Raw genomic sequence first — 14,220 nt, forward strand, 5'->3', positions numbered from 1 at the left:
TGTTTAGGGAGAAATGGAATACGGGTGTATTTTTTCTTTAAAATACCAATACCAGCAATATACAGTTTACATAATATGTTAATGTTCCTAAATTAATATTGTTTATGACCTTCAGATGTGTTATGCTCCTATTCTTTTTATGCTCAGCTACTACTTTCCCTTTAGTGGTAAAATTCCATATAAATATTCAATACTAAGCGGCTTAAAATGTGCACAGTAAAGAGATTAAATGATTAAATCTTTTCACTACCGACCAATGCACCACGAGTGCCCCTGTCGGTCAGCCAATCACGTGTAGATGCTCGCGGTACGGGTTTGTACCGTGCATTTTGAATGGCTGCATCTGTACTTAGCTTTCTTTCTGAGGGGAGTTATCCTGAGAAAAGATGTACTTTTCTTTACTGTTTTCTTGATTTTCAAACATAGCTATTATGATGTGCTGTGCAGTATGGGGTGGCTGTTTACTTATTAATATTGCCTGTGTAGCGGCAATGCTTATTAATAAGGCAGAATTAAGTGTTGAGGTGCTTTCCTAAATGAGGCCTCATCTCTCTGTTCATCTCTGTGGTGCAGCCACAGAGAAACTATTCATCCAGGCTGATTTAAAGATGTTTTCTTTAGATAAGGGACAGCTCCCAAAGGGGGATGCACTTAGCTAAGCCTGGCTATCATGATCAATGGTCATCCATTGGCGCCTATCTGTCTAGGGAGTGCCAGATGGACATCTGGACTGCATTCCTAAGTGTCAGGAGTAAGTGACTCATATTTCACCTTGATCAACCAATCAGGGACTGGTAGGGCCGAGTAACCCACGTGGGACTTTGATGCCCATGGAACTTTCAGCCAATCAACGAGCTGAAGTTCCTCCAGGTAAAAACAGGCAACACAGAGAGCCTGAGAGATTCAGAAGGGATTCAGAGGAGAATTCTGTGGACTGTTCTAAATGGAATTCAAAGGAGAATTCCAGGGCAGGACGGCTTAGGAGCAGAAGGCTCCCAAGGGCAGGACATTCTCGCAGCGCGCCTCCTGACCATCCTGAGACTCATCCCGGACAACCACGGAACGGCCAGTGTATCCGAGTGCCAGAACTTTCCTTTGTTCTAAGAGTCGAGAGCGGAGGTTGCCAGAGAGTAACCAGAGGATCCACCCGAGGTTAGCACTAGCAGCAGGCCTCGTGAAAAGGTCGGAACTGTGGACAGCTGAATCACTATTTAGAACTAGCGCTTCATCAGGAACGAACAGGTCTGCTTCCTGACTTGCTGGGACCCACAGTCATATTTTCTCCTGTGCACAAACTGTGCTAGTTAAAGCCAACAGTAACTAGCCAGTCAGTGAGCATCAGCAGCGCACCGTCGCAAGCTGCACCGTGCACAGCCTGGCACCGAGCCAGAGAGCACGGATTGGACAGCAACAGCCTGCAACTGTTTCTTTTTGCCCACAGGAGATCTGAATCCCCAGAGATTAGATGAGTATTCAACTTCAATGCATTACAGCTCGAGAATTCAATTGTCATCCCAACCTGTTGATATCAATTTAATTCCAAAGAGTTATGTAGTTGTTTTGAGTATCTAATGTAGAAGTTATAACCAAGTTCATTTACGAAACGGTATAAATGAATGATATACTGAACGTATGTCCTCTTGATATATGTAACTCTTTGTAACTGACTGAATATATACCTTTTGTATTCTGATAACCCTCTCGATAAGATCTGTTAGGTTTACATGCATATTCTATGTATTAATAAATGTATCCTCATGTATTAGTACCTGTGTGTGTGTGTTGTTTGAGTTATATATCGCATGGTTGGATTCTAAAGCCATCAAAATAATCATTTTGTGATTTACTGCTACAATTAATAATTGTCCCAGTAAATGCCCAAACCCAACAGAACTGGTGCCTTCAGAGAGCACACTACACCTGGAATCTAAAACCATTAGAAGGGTTACAAACAACAGGAGGCCATTCAATCAATCTAGCTAATGTAGTAGTTAATAATATATTAATCTGAGGACCTTATCCTGCTTTTTTTAAAGAAGCTCAAGTAATTGGACAGCAGGAATCCTGATCGGGATGCATTACGCCTGTCTTCAAGTCCTTGCACTGGCTTCCTATCAGGTTTCAAGTTTCGAGTCAACTTCAAAATCCTCAATCAAACTGACTCTGGTCTTCTAGCTGTCCTCAAGAAAATCTACATTCTGTGGGTAACAGGACCTTCTCTAGCTGCACCCCAGAGCTCTGAATTTGTATCCCCAGTGATATCACAGTCACCTACCCTGAAAGCAATTAAATCTAACCTCATAACCTCTCTTTTCAGAAGACATAGTGTCTGTACCGGTGTAGCGGAGCTAGTGCGGTGACATCAGCTCCCTCACTGCGCGTAGCAGGGTCATCAGCTGCCTGGGCTGGGGGAGGTCTCCTTTAGCTCACGCAGTTGGTGCCCTGTTGCGTTACACCACAGCCCCGGGTTCGCGCCCCAGGTGTGGAGATGGAACGGGTGTCCCCTCTTCAACTGTTCAGTTTATAGTGAACAGTAGCTAGTAGCTAGTAGAACAATAGCATTGTCAGTAGCTAGTGACTGATAATACATACAGCAATATGCATTGTCAGTCACTAGCTACATCAGGAAATGTGCTGAAGATGTCACACTCACAAAAGAAATAAGAACCTTTCCTAACCAGAAACCATGGATGAACAGTGAGGTTCACACCCTAATCAAAGCAAGGGATGCAGCATTCAAATCGGGCAATAAATCAGAACTAAGATCAGCCAGGATCAATCTTAACAATGGTATTAAACATGCAAAAAACACACTCAAACAGGAATTGGAGGAACACTTCACCACTAATGACCCAAGGCGCATGTGGCAAGGTATACAGGCCCTCACAGACTACAAGAGGAAGAACATCTGTGCACCTGCCCATGATGCCTCCCTGCCTAACGAGCTCAACACCTTCTATGCTCAGTTTGAAGCCAACAACACAGAACCAGTCATCAGAACTGCACCTTCTGCAGCTGACCAGCTGCTCTCACTGTCTGCAGATGAGGTGAGGAGATCTCTGCTAAAAGTGAACACACGCAAGGCTGCAGGCATACCCAGTCGCGTCCTCAGAGCCTGCGCCAATCAACTGGCGGGTGTATTCACAGACATTTTCAACATGTCTCTGGCCCAAGCCGTAGTCCCCACCTGCTTCAAGACAACCACCATCATCCCAATACCAAAGAAAACCACAGTGACATGTCTTAATGACTACCGACCAGTGGCACTAACACCTGTCATCATGAAGTGCTTCGAGAGGCTGGTCATGAAGCACATTAAGGACACCATCCCAAACACAGCATTCGGGCCCGGACTACCAGACTCGCAGACAGTTTTTACCCTCTCACTATCAAACTGTTAAATTCCCAGCCTCTCTCACTCTCACTCTCACCTCACCTCTCACCTATGATCTAAACCTCACAGTGCCTTCTTCCTTTCTTTCTTTCTTACCAAAAACCCAAACACACATTGAAAATCTACCCCTACCATACATGTCAAAAGCTCACTCCCCATAATTTCTATCCCTTTATTTTATTCTGTTGATGCATATTTTTGCAAATAACCTGTTACCTTTTTGTTGTTTTGCACATTGCCTGTTGTTAGTTTTTGCACATTGCCTGTTGTTGTTTTTTGCACATCCCCTGTTGTTGTTTTTTGCACACTGCCTGTTGTTTCTGTCTTTCTTTTGCTACACAATTGTATTGTTGTTGTTTTTTTCTCTTTGTACTACTTATGTCCGAGAGCTAGCTAAATAGCATTTCGTTATACCATATATCATGTATATGAGTCAATATATATAACAATGTATATGACATGTATATGACAATAAACTTGAACTTGAACTTAGAGAGAAATTTCCCCAGAGCCTCACAAAATTGTCCAATAATAGTCTTCTTGTGTCTAATTTTTAGTTTAGCAGGGTTTAAGCCACAGTATATGAATATATATTGTTATTAATTTCTAAAAAGTGTCCATACTATTTTAGTTTTTCAAAGAAGCCTTTCAAAAGGCTTGAGGCATCTGTTAAATTGCCCCACTGGATAAATTGTTTGTAAAGAAAACTTGTTTTACAACTCTTTTTCTCCCCCTTTCATTTTCAAAGAATAATAAGCGAGCCATCCAGTGAAAGACAGTCCCCCTTCCCCCCATGGACAGACTGACAAATGTTTTCTTAGAAAAAGATTCACAACGTCAGTCTTCACAGCCGAAACATTGTGTTTTCTCTCTTCTTTTTTCAGCATGGAATAAACCTATAACTTGTTCCTTTGCAGACTATACTTCTTCTTACTTAAACATTTGAAACACTTTAATTTTTTTTAATTTAACACGCATTCCGTACAGAAATAAAATGATGTTTTCTACAGTTGTTAAGAAGATTAGCAGGTTACTGACAAAATAGCGCACCATCCATCACTGCCCAGTAATATAACTTTAATATAAACAAGATCTAATACCTGGTTCAGTTTTTACAAAAATATGTTTTATTTATCGAATCCCAGGTGTGAGCTCATAAAGCCTGAATTACATACTATGCGAAACACCTGATCATCTACTCTAAAGATTTCAGTCCTTTGTGTATATTCTAATCGCAGTGGGGGCAAGGTGTGTGGGGACAGGTTAAGGCTGAAATTGAATTGGTGATCTGTATGCTTCACACCTGAAACACTGTTTTCTCCTAAAGCATTTTCTTGCCTGTTTATCTGATCTTTTGCTGTCTGCGCATGCTTACACGGCTCCCTGGGTGAATTATCATACTTTACTGAGAAAGCTTTAGAGAACTTAACATTTTTATTATAAACAAATTGTTAAATGGACGTTTACATCGGCGTTATTCATTTTTCACTTTAGTGTATGGAGGAGTGTACCAATTTGCCTTCTGTGCCATGCGATCTTTGAGCTGATGATCAGTGTCACATTGAACCAATGTGGCTTTGTCAAAGGGTGTGGGATGACGGACGCCATCCATGCTGCCCGGTTGCTCTTGGAGAAGCACCGGGAGAAGAACAAGTCCATCCACATGGCATTCCTGGATTTGGAGAAAGCGTTCAATCGGATCCCACATGAGCTTATCTGGCACGCCTACGTCCAATGGGTCCAGCTGCTTTACCGCAACATTACCAGCGTCGTCCGAGGCCCAGTGGGCACTTCACTGCCTTTCGCCATCAACATCAGTGTTCACCAAGGATTGGCCCTTTCACCCCTGCTATTTGTGGTCTGAATGGACATGGCGACTGCAGACCTCCAGGCACCTCACCCATGGTCACTGCTTTGCACTGAGCTCCAACACCAGAGATGGAATATCCGACTGGACGAACATGGAATGCGGCTGAACACCAGGAAGACTGAGTACACGGAGTGCGGCCCTCAAACGGATGGAACTATCAGCATCAGAGGTGAAGATCTCAAGAAAGTGATGCAGTTTAAATACCTTGGCTCCATCAGCAGCAGTGACGGCGACACCCTCCCAGACGCCAGGGCCCGAGTGAACCGTTCTCTGCGATCGCCGGATGCCAATCCGACTCAAGGCCAAAGTTTACAAGACCGTTGTCCGTCCTGTCACCCTGTATGGATCGGAATATTGGCCAGCAGCTTCCAGGCATGAGCAGGCCCTCCATGTCATGGAAATGAGGATGATCCAGTGGTGTCTCGGTCTAACAAGATTTAACCACACCCTCAATGACAATGTCAATCGACGCATGGGAGTAGCAACAATAATGCGAGAAGGAAGACTGCGATGGTATGGACATGTGATGAGAAATGGCTAGCACACGGTGGCATGGACAGCGATGCGACTGAGCCCGCAGGGTCGACAGCCGTGAGGGCGGCCGAAAAAGCGGTGGATGGATCGGAACACTGAAAACATGTGGAAAGTGAATTTGTTTTTTGCAACGCATAAAATACATTTTTCCAAGACAGTTTAGTCTTTGTCACTAATGAAACCACTTAATAAAGACATAAACGTAGAAATCTAAAGATTTTTTTATTCAATGTTGTTAACAGAATGAACTGTCTGGTTGTGCTAAGTGTATATTTTGTCACAGAGTTGTATGTACACATCGGTCCCCCAGGGTTCCAGTCAGTGCATAATTACGCATCTATGAAAAACCAGAGGTTTACAAAAAGAAATATAGCTCACTGATAGTTTTATGTAGAGGCTGGGAAAATTTTCACAAGTAGAGGTCTTTAAAATGTGTTTGGTTTGAAGACTTTCTGTCTTTCCTTTGCAAAAACATGGACAAAAGAATATTCATGCGTGGTTAAAAAATGGTGTAAAAACGACTTTGTGAAGGCTGTGAAAACATTCACAATGTATTTTGTACACACAGCAAGTGTTTTCGTAACTCTAGGAGGTTTCGTGAAAACGCTGCAGGCGTGCCAAAATCATTTTCGAACTTCAAGCTAAATTTACCCCGGTCTTCCACATGGGATCAAACATGGAAAGATTAGATTGTGATCATTTTTATTTTTTAGATAAGTTTTAGAAAAGTGTCATGTATACAAAAATCTTGTATTTAATACCACTCGATAGTTACATTAACAGAGATAAGCTCTTTATTAAAGCTCAGATCAAAAGTCAAACAGCAATATCTCACACACTGGGACTGATCTGTGATCTGTGATGTGGTTGAGTGTGAATTGTGGTGCTCTAGCAATCGTTGTCTGTGTGGTTCAGGCCGGCTGGCTGTGTCTAAAAATAAATAGAACCGATTTAACAACTCTTAAGCATACTGTAGTTTTTGTAAACACAACTTTATCAGTGAAAAGACCATGAGCACTTTTCCTCCCCCCTACATTCTACAGACCCCTATGGACGGACAGACAAATGTTTTCACTGCCTATTATTATTCAGAGGGAAAGGCAGATTAAAAATCTTGCTTTCATAAACTATACCAACTTTTTAATGTATAATGATTAACATGCTGTAATACACAGTTTAAATTTAAAAGTCTAAAGAGTATACAACTTAAATTCTTAATTGAATAAAGATTGTCCTTCAGCAGTGATCGGGATTCTAAACTGGGTGTTTTCTGGCAACAGCTCAAATGCTGTTTTCTGGTGACAGCTCTCAAATGAGAGGTTAAGCTTTATTATCTCCACCTGGCGGTAATTCCGGACACTATTATATTACTTTGGTATTATATGGTATAACGCATTATGATGTGTTAGGACGCGACACGTCCACCGCGTTTTACCGCGGCGTAACCCCCTCATTTTGAATGGCTGCATCTGTACGTGCTCATTCTAACTATTTTAAGTTGATATACTTTATAAAAAGCTGTCATGTTTTAACCTTTTATATGAATACTTGCTGTCGTTATTTCAGTAAAAAGACCTGTACTTTTTAGAATCTGCATAATAGGGAATATAATACAGAATCACGTAACTAATGAAATTAATATTAATTTAATAATCTAAACATATATTTATATAGTGGGTAGTATGACTGTATTCCACTTTCTTTGTAAACATCTGTATCAATTTCTTTGACTCATTCACTCAGGTGCAACATGGGCATATTTGTGCAGTTGGTTGTTACACACCTCTCGGATCTCAGAGGTGTGGGTTCAGTTCCCGCTTAGGACAAAAAACTTTTCTTCTAACAAAGACACCTTTTAAAAAAAATAAAATAGTAAATTTTATTACACTATATTGACTTTATTATTTTTATATATCACAACATGTTCAATACTAGATTATATTATTAAAAATATGAATGGGAGAAAGCGTGTATCAAATGTATCGAATAAAGACAAGATGAAACAGTCTGCCTTGGCATAATCAACTAAGTCTATCCGTCACAAGCTTGCCTGTGGCTATCATAATGGTTCATCCCGTCTGTACCAGAGCCAGCATTAGGCTTTTTCTGCTGCTTATATCATCTATTGCACCCCTGACTTTCTATCTTTGCCGCTAATCCCCATCTCTCCTAACATCCTCCAAAATGACGTGGGCTGGAAAACCACAGCATCCTACCTCAACTGGAAATGACCAGAAGTTCCACCCTTTGCTTCTGATGTTATCCACAAGCTCATCGTATCTCGCTTTTTTCCACTCAAAAACTAGTTCAATCGGTTTAATTCAGTTAAATTCAAAATATTTTACTCATCGCTGTAGGGCAATTTAACACAAGCCTTTGCAACAAGCCTTAAAACGAAATCATATGTATTTTAATTATAATAGAGAATACCAACATGATATTAAAAAGATCACTGAAACTGAACTATAATAATGTATCTGATAATTATTAACAATATTCATTTATTAATAATAAATAATTTAAAACGTCTTGTATTTTGTTCAGGGTCATTTATTTTTTCCTGGTTTTCATTCACTTTCTACTAAATGCCTATTTATGAGACATGTGCCAGAAAAAAGGCCTTCAGCTGAGTGTTTGTGTGTTGAAAGTCATCTTTATTCATATGCATATGGTAGTCTTGTGTTGTGTGGCACAGGACTTAAAAGACAACGCTTACAGCGCTCTTTTATACAGTGAAACAAATGATACAAGATACAGTCCCACATGACTCTCTACTTGCATTATGGTTATATATGGTCATTCTAAAAAGCTGACCATTACATGTATATTCTTTATTGCAGGCTTGCATGACAAGAAGCCTCTTCTGCTGAATAGACCATTTGTTCCAGGAGAGGTCACTGGCCATTTCCCTGAGAACTATGTCAGCTGTGCGTAAAGACATCATGTGGCTATATTATCTTTTGAGACCAGATATCCTGAGATGGATTTAATAAAATATAAGTATAAAGATTCATAGTTAACAAGATATAATACAAACTTTTAATTAATTCCCTCAGACATGATGCTTCATATGTAAAGAACTTTGAGAACAAATGACAGAGTCTTCAAACCACAGGCATTATAAAGATTGAGATTTATGAACATTTTCACAACTTTTATTTATACAAAATCTAGTACCTGATCTAGATCCTAAAGTGGATCCCAGGTGCAAGGGAGTTCATAATGGGATAATTACTATTTAACTGCCTTGCACCTGTTGCATGCAGGGATAGGCTCCAGCTCCCCTGTACTGGATAAAGATATTAGACAATGGATGGAGCTAAATGTATGTATGCAAAATGCCTGACAATATAAAGCAGAACAATCGCTTTTTCATGACAGCACGCATTATGGTACATTTTTTTTGCATCAGTCATTATGTCTGTGTTGTATATTCCACTCTGGTTGGACGTCAAAGCAACACTCAGTGATTATATGCAACCATTAACAGCTATGACACTGCTCACCCTGATGCTGTATCTGTAGTTGCGGGGAACTTTAATCAAGCCAAACTGCGGAAAGTTCTTCCAATATATTACTTGCATGTCTCCTACCCAAAAAAGGGCTGAGAATACTCTTGATCACTGCTACGCCGCTATAAAAGACACCTACTGCTCTATCCCTCGTTGGATCATCAACAGTTGGATCATCTGTTGGTGCTTCTCGTGCCGGCTTATGAGCAGTAGCTGAAGCGGGAGAATGTGTCAACAAGAAAAGTTCAACACTGGATGGAGGAGACAGATGAAGTACTGCAGGACTGCTTTGAATCTCTGGACTACACCGTGTTTAAAAGTTCATCAGTGAACCTGCACGAGTACACTACAGCCATTACTATTATTAAGAAATGCATGGATGCCCACAAAGACAGTTTGCTTTGTCCCCTTCCAGAAACCATGGTTTAACATCGACATAAGAATTAAGCAGGATCAAAGGCCTTTAAGTCTGTCAAAATACTGCAACCTGTTTTAATGATTACAGACCGGTAGCACCTACATCCATCGTAATGAAATAATAATAATAATAATAATAATAATAATAATAATAATAATTGCTTACACTTATATAGCACTTTTCTGGACACTCCACTCAAAGCGCTTTACAGGTAATGGGAACTCCCCTCCACCACCACCAATGTGCAGCATCCACCTCGATGATGCGACGGCAGCCATGGTGCGCCAGAACGCTCACCACACATCAGGTATCAGTGGGGAGGAGAACAGAGTAATGAAGCCAATTCATAGATGGAGATTATTAGGAGGCCATGATTGGTAAGGGCCAATGGTGAATTTGGCCAGGACGCCGGGGTTACACCCCTATTCTTTTCGAGAAACGCCCTGGGATTTTTAATGACCACAGAGAGTCAGGGCCTCGGTTTTACGTCTCATCCGAAAGACAGCGCCTGTTTACAGTGTAATGTTGCCATAGCCAAAATGTAAATGTAGTGGCTCTCTGAAGGCACCAGTTCTGTAGGGTTTGGGCATTTACTGGGACAATTATTAATTGTAGCAGTAAATCACAAAATGATTATTTTGATGGCTTTAGAATCCAACCATGCGATATATAACTCAAACAACGCACACACACAGGTACTAATACATGAGGATACATTTATTAATACATAGAATATGCATGTAAACCTAACAGATCTTATCGAGAGGGTTATCAGAATACAAAAGGTATATATTCAGTCAGTTACAAAGAGTTACATATATCAAGAGGACATACGTTCAGTATATCATTCATTTAGACCGTTTCTTAAATGAACTTGGTTATAACTTCTACATTAGATACTCAAAACAAGTACATAACTCTTAGGAATTAAATTGATATCAACTGGTTGGGATAACAACTGAATTCTTGAGCTATAATGCATTGAAGTTGAATACTCATCCAATCTTTGGGGATTCAGATCTCCTGCGGGCACAAAGAAACAGTTGCAGGCTGTTGCTGTCCAATCCGCGCTCTCTGGCTGCGTGCCAGGCTGTGCTGTGCAGCTTGCGACGGTGCGCTGCTGATGTTCACTGACGGGCTAGTTAGTGTTGGCTTTAACTAGCACAGTTTGTGCACAGGAGAAAAGATGACTGTGGGTCCCAGCAAGTCAGGAAGAGGACCGGTTCGTTCCTGATGAAGAGCTAGTTCTGAATAGTGATTCAGCTGTCCACAGTTCCGACCTGTTCACGAGGCCTGCTGCTGGTGCTAACCTCGGGTGGATCCTCTGGTTACTCTCTGGCAACCTCCGCTCTAGACACACTGGCCGTTCTGTGGTTGTCCGGGCTGAGTCTCAGGATGGTCAGGAGGCGCGCTGCGAGAATGTCCTGCCCTTGGGAGCCTTCTGCTCCTGGGCCGTCCTGCCCTGGAATTCTCCTTTGAATTCCCTTTAGAACAGTCCACAGAATTCTCCTCTGAATCCCTTCTGAATCTCTCAGGCTCTCTGTGTTGCCTGTTTTTACCTGGAGGAACTTCAGCTCGTTGATTGGCTGAAAGTTCCATGGGCATCAGAGTCCCACGTGGGTTACTCGGCCCTACCAGTCCCTGATTGGTTGATCAAGGTGAGATATGAGTCACTTACTCCTGACACTTAGGAATGCAGTCCAGATGTCCATCTGGCACTCCCTAGACAGATAGGCGCCAATGGATGACCATTGATCATGATAGACAGGCTTAGCTAAGTGCATCCCCCTTTGGGAGCTTTCCTAGGAAACCTTATCAAAGGAAACCTTAAATCAGCCTGCATGAATAGTTTCTCTGTGGCTGTACCACAGAGATGAACAGAGAGATGAGGCCTAATTTGGGAAAGCTCAGAAACACTTAATTCTGCATTATTAATAAGCCTCGCCGCTACAACAGTATAGTGTCCCCGTCACTATACTGGGGCATTAGGACCCACATGGACCACAGGGTGAGCACCCCCTGCTGGGTCCACTAACACCTCTTTCAGCAGCAACCTTAGCTTTCCCCAGGAGGTCTCTCATCCAGGTACTGACCAGGCTCACACCTGCTTAGCTTCAGTGGGTTGCCAGTTGTGAGCTGCAGGGTGATATTGCTGCTGGCTTTGAAAGGCTGGTCATGAGGCACATTAACACAATGGTACCTGAGTGCTTAGACCTCCTATCCAGTTTGGATACTGGCATTATAGGTCCACTGACGATGCTATTTTCCCTGGCTTTTCACATTGCCCTGGCTCATTTGGATGATAACAACACACATGTCAGAATGCTATTCATTGATTACAGCTCTGCATTTAACACAATAGTTTCTTCCAGACTTGTCAGGAAGCTTAATGACCTGGGCATCAACAGCTCTCTATGCAGGTGGATCATGGATTTCTTGACTGGCAGACCACAGGCTGTGAGGGGCGATGGAAAACTTTCTTCCATTCTGACCATCAATATAAGTGACCCTCAGGGCATTTCCAACATTCCTCTGTTTGTTAATATTTTAACTCAGATTTCAACTATAAATCTTACACTAATTACTTGCAGTTACTCCTGATGTTATGCTCCCCCTTACAACAACAAGTATGTAAATGTATCCTTAAAAATTCCCACCCACTGTGATTTAGACACAGAATGGTTAAAAATGAGGAAAAGTCAGGCAGCCAGAGGGAAGGTGGGGGCCATCTTCTCACCTCTATGACTAATTTACCAAAGAGGAATGGCTTAAGCGACATATACAGTGAAGCCGAAATTTCTTAACAGGACCTTCCAAAATTTTCTCAAACGTGAGAATATTGAACATTTCGTTACGGCCAGCGATGTGAAGGCTAGCGTGGTCGAGAGGTTTAACAGAACTATTAAAACAAAAATGTGGAGGTATCTTCAGCCAGGTTGACATCACCGTAGGAGACAGATTGATCAGCCAAAGCAACAACTGCTATCCTTACAGAGCCTTTATAGAGTCTGTCCTGAACTACAGTGAAGAGACGCTGAAGACGCAGTATTCAACAGGGCTCTTTTACAAAGACACAGCCGGGCAACACAAGTCCACAATTTTGGATGGTCCCAATCAGAGGTTCCGAAAAAGAGCATCATACACGACGCAAAGCTGAAAACTGGAGCTGAAAACTAGAGCTCCTGGGTCACATTCACACAGACCTGTTTTTTCAGGACAAACTACTACTGAATGGCATAGACCTGAAAATAAAACTCACGCACAACAGAGATGCTTTCTGCTTAATGAACAATGTTGGAGAACACAAACTGAGCGTACTCTCTGCATCTTTGTTTGTGAAAAGAGTCAGAGTGTAACCCGGGGTCAGACTGGGACAAGCCAAAGCACTCCTGACGGCCAACGCTAAATACCCCATAGACCGCGTGCAGATGAAAGTTTTCAGCCTGCCTGCAGGGAGCCATGTGTGTAACCAAGAAAACCTCTTTCTCGGACAGTTACCCAAAGTGGTCATTTTGGGGTTTGTGGACAACGCGGCATTCAGCGGCAGTTTTACACAAAACCCCTTCAATTTTAAACACTACAACTTTAACTTTCTGGCTCTCTACACGGACGGTGAACAAATCCCCACTAAACCACTTCAACCAGAAATCCAGAATGGACATTGCGTCCGTGAGTATTTTAATCTGGTTGAAACATCCGGGAAGCGTCTGAAAAACAAACCACTTCTGGTGGACCGCGAGGAGTACGTGCGCGGTTACACATTGTTCGCTTTCAACCTCAGCCCCGACGATGAGTGCACAGGGCATTATTCACTTATCAAAACGGGTAATCTGAGAGCTGAAATGCGCTTCGCGCTACCGCTACCCACTACAGTTAACATGGTTGTGTACGCGCTGTTCGACAACGTGATAGAGCTGGATATGAGACGTCAAGTAATTTACGACTTCAGCTAAAAAGCACAGGAGGCCACACAACCTGCACATAAAGATGAACACAAAACAGCTGGAAGACATTCTAACCTGGGACCGCTACACCCGAGACTCCAGTGTTCTTCAGTGATGCCCTACCACGCGAGAGACTGACGCGGCGCCCTCTGATTTTAATAGTTAATACTCACCCACACGACCGCCCCGGTGAACACTGGCTTCCTATTTACTTACCCGACAATGAGGGCGCAGAATTTTTCGACTCCTACGGATTTTCACCCAAAGCCTTTTCCTTTCCCAAGAACATTATTGATTTCTTAAACAGAAATGCTAATTCCATATTTTACAACAACAGACAATTGCAAGATTCTTTTGCGGTGACCTGCGGTCTACATTGGATCTTTTTTCTATACCATAGATGTAAAGGTTTATCTTTTAGAACATTTTAGAACTTTATTCTACGAATGCAATCCAGAATGACCGCATGGTGGAAATGTTTCTGAAAAACCGACGCCGTGTGAGACGGAGACCCCGATACCCTTTTAAGCCCTTTGAAAATACAAATG

General features: G+C 42.1%; 1 pseudogene; it reads left to right on the top strand.

Annotated features, from left to right (window-relative positions):
• The first annotated feature begins 4,940 nt into the window (after positions 1 to 4,940).
• LOC138242148 (uncharacterized) lies at positions 4,941 to 5,642 on the top strand (annotated as a pseudogene).
• Positions 5,643 to 14,220: the final 8,578 nt, after the last annotated feature.

Source organism: Lepisosteus oculatus, chromosome 13, assembly GCF_040954835.1.
Source record: "Lepisosteus oculatus isolate fLepOcu1 chromosome 13, fLepOcu1.hap2, whole genome shotgun sequence".
Taxonomy (NCBI): domain Eukaryota; kingdom Metazoa; phylum Chordata; class Actinopteri; order Semionotiformes; family Lepisosteidae; genus Lepisosteus; species Lepisosteus oculatus.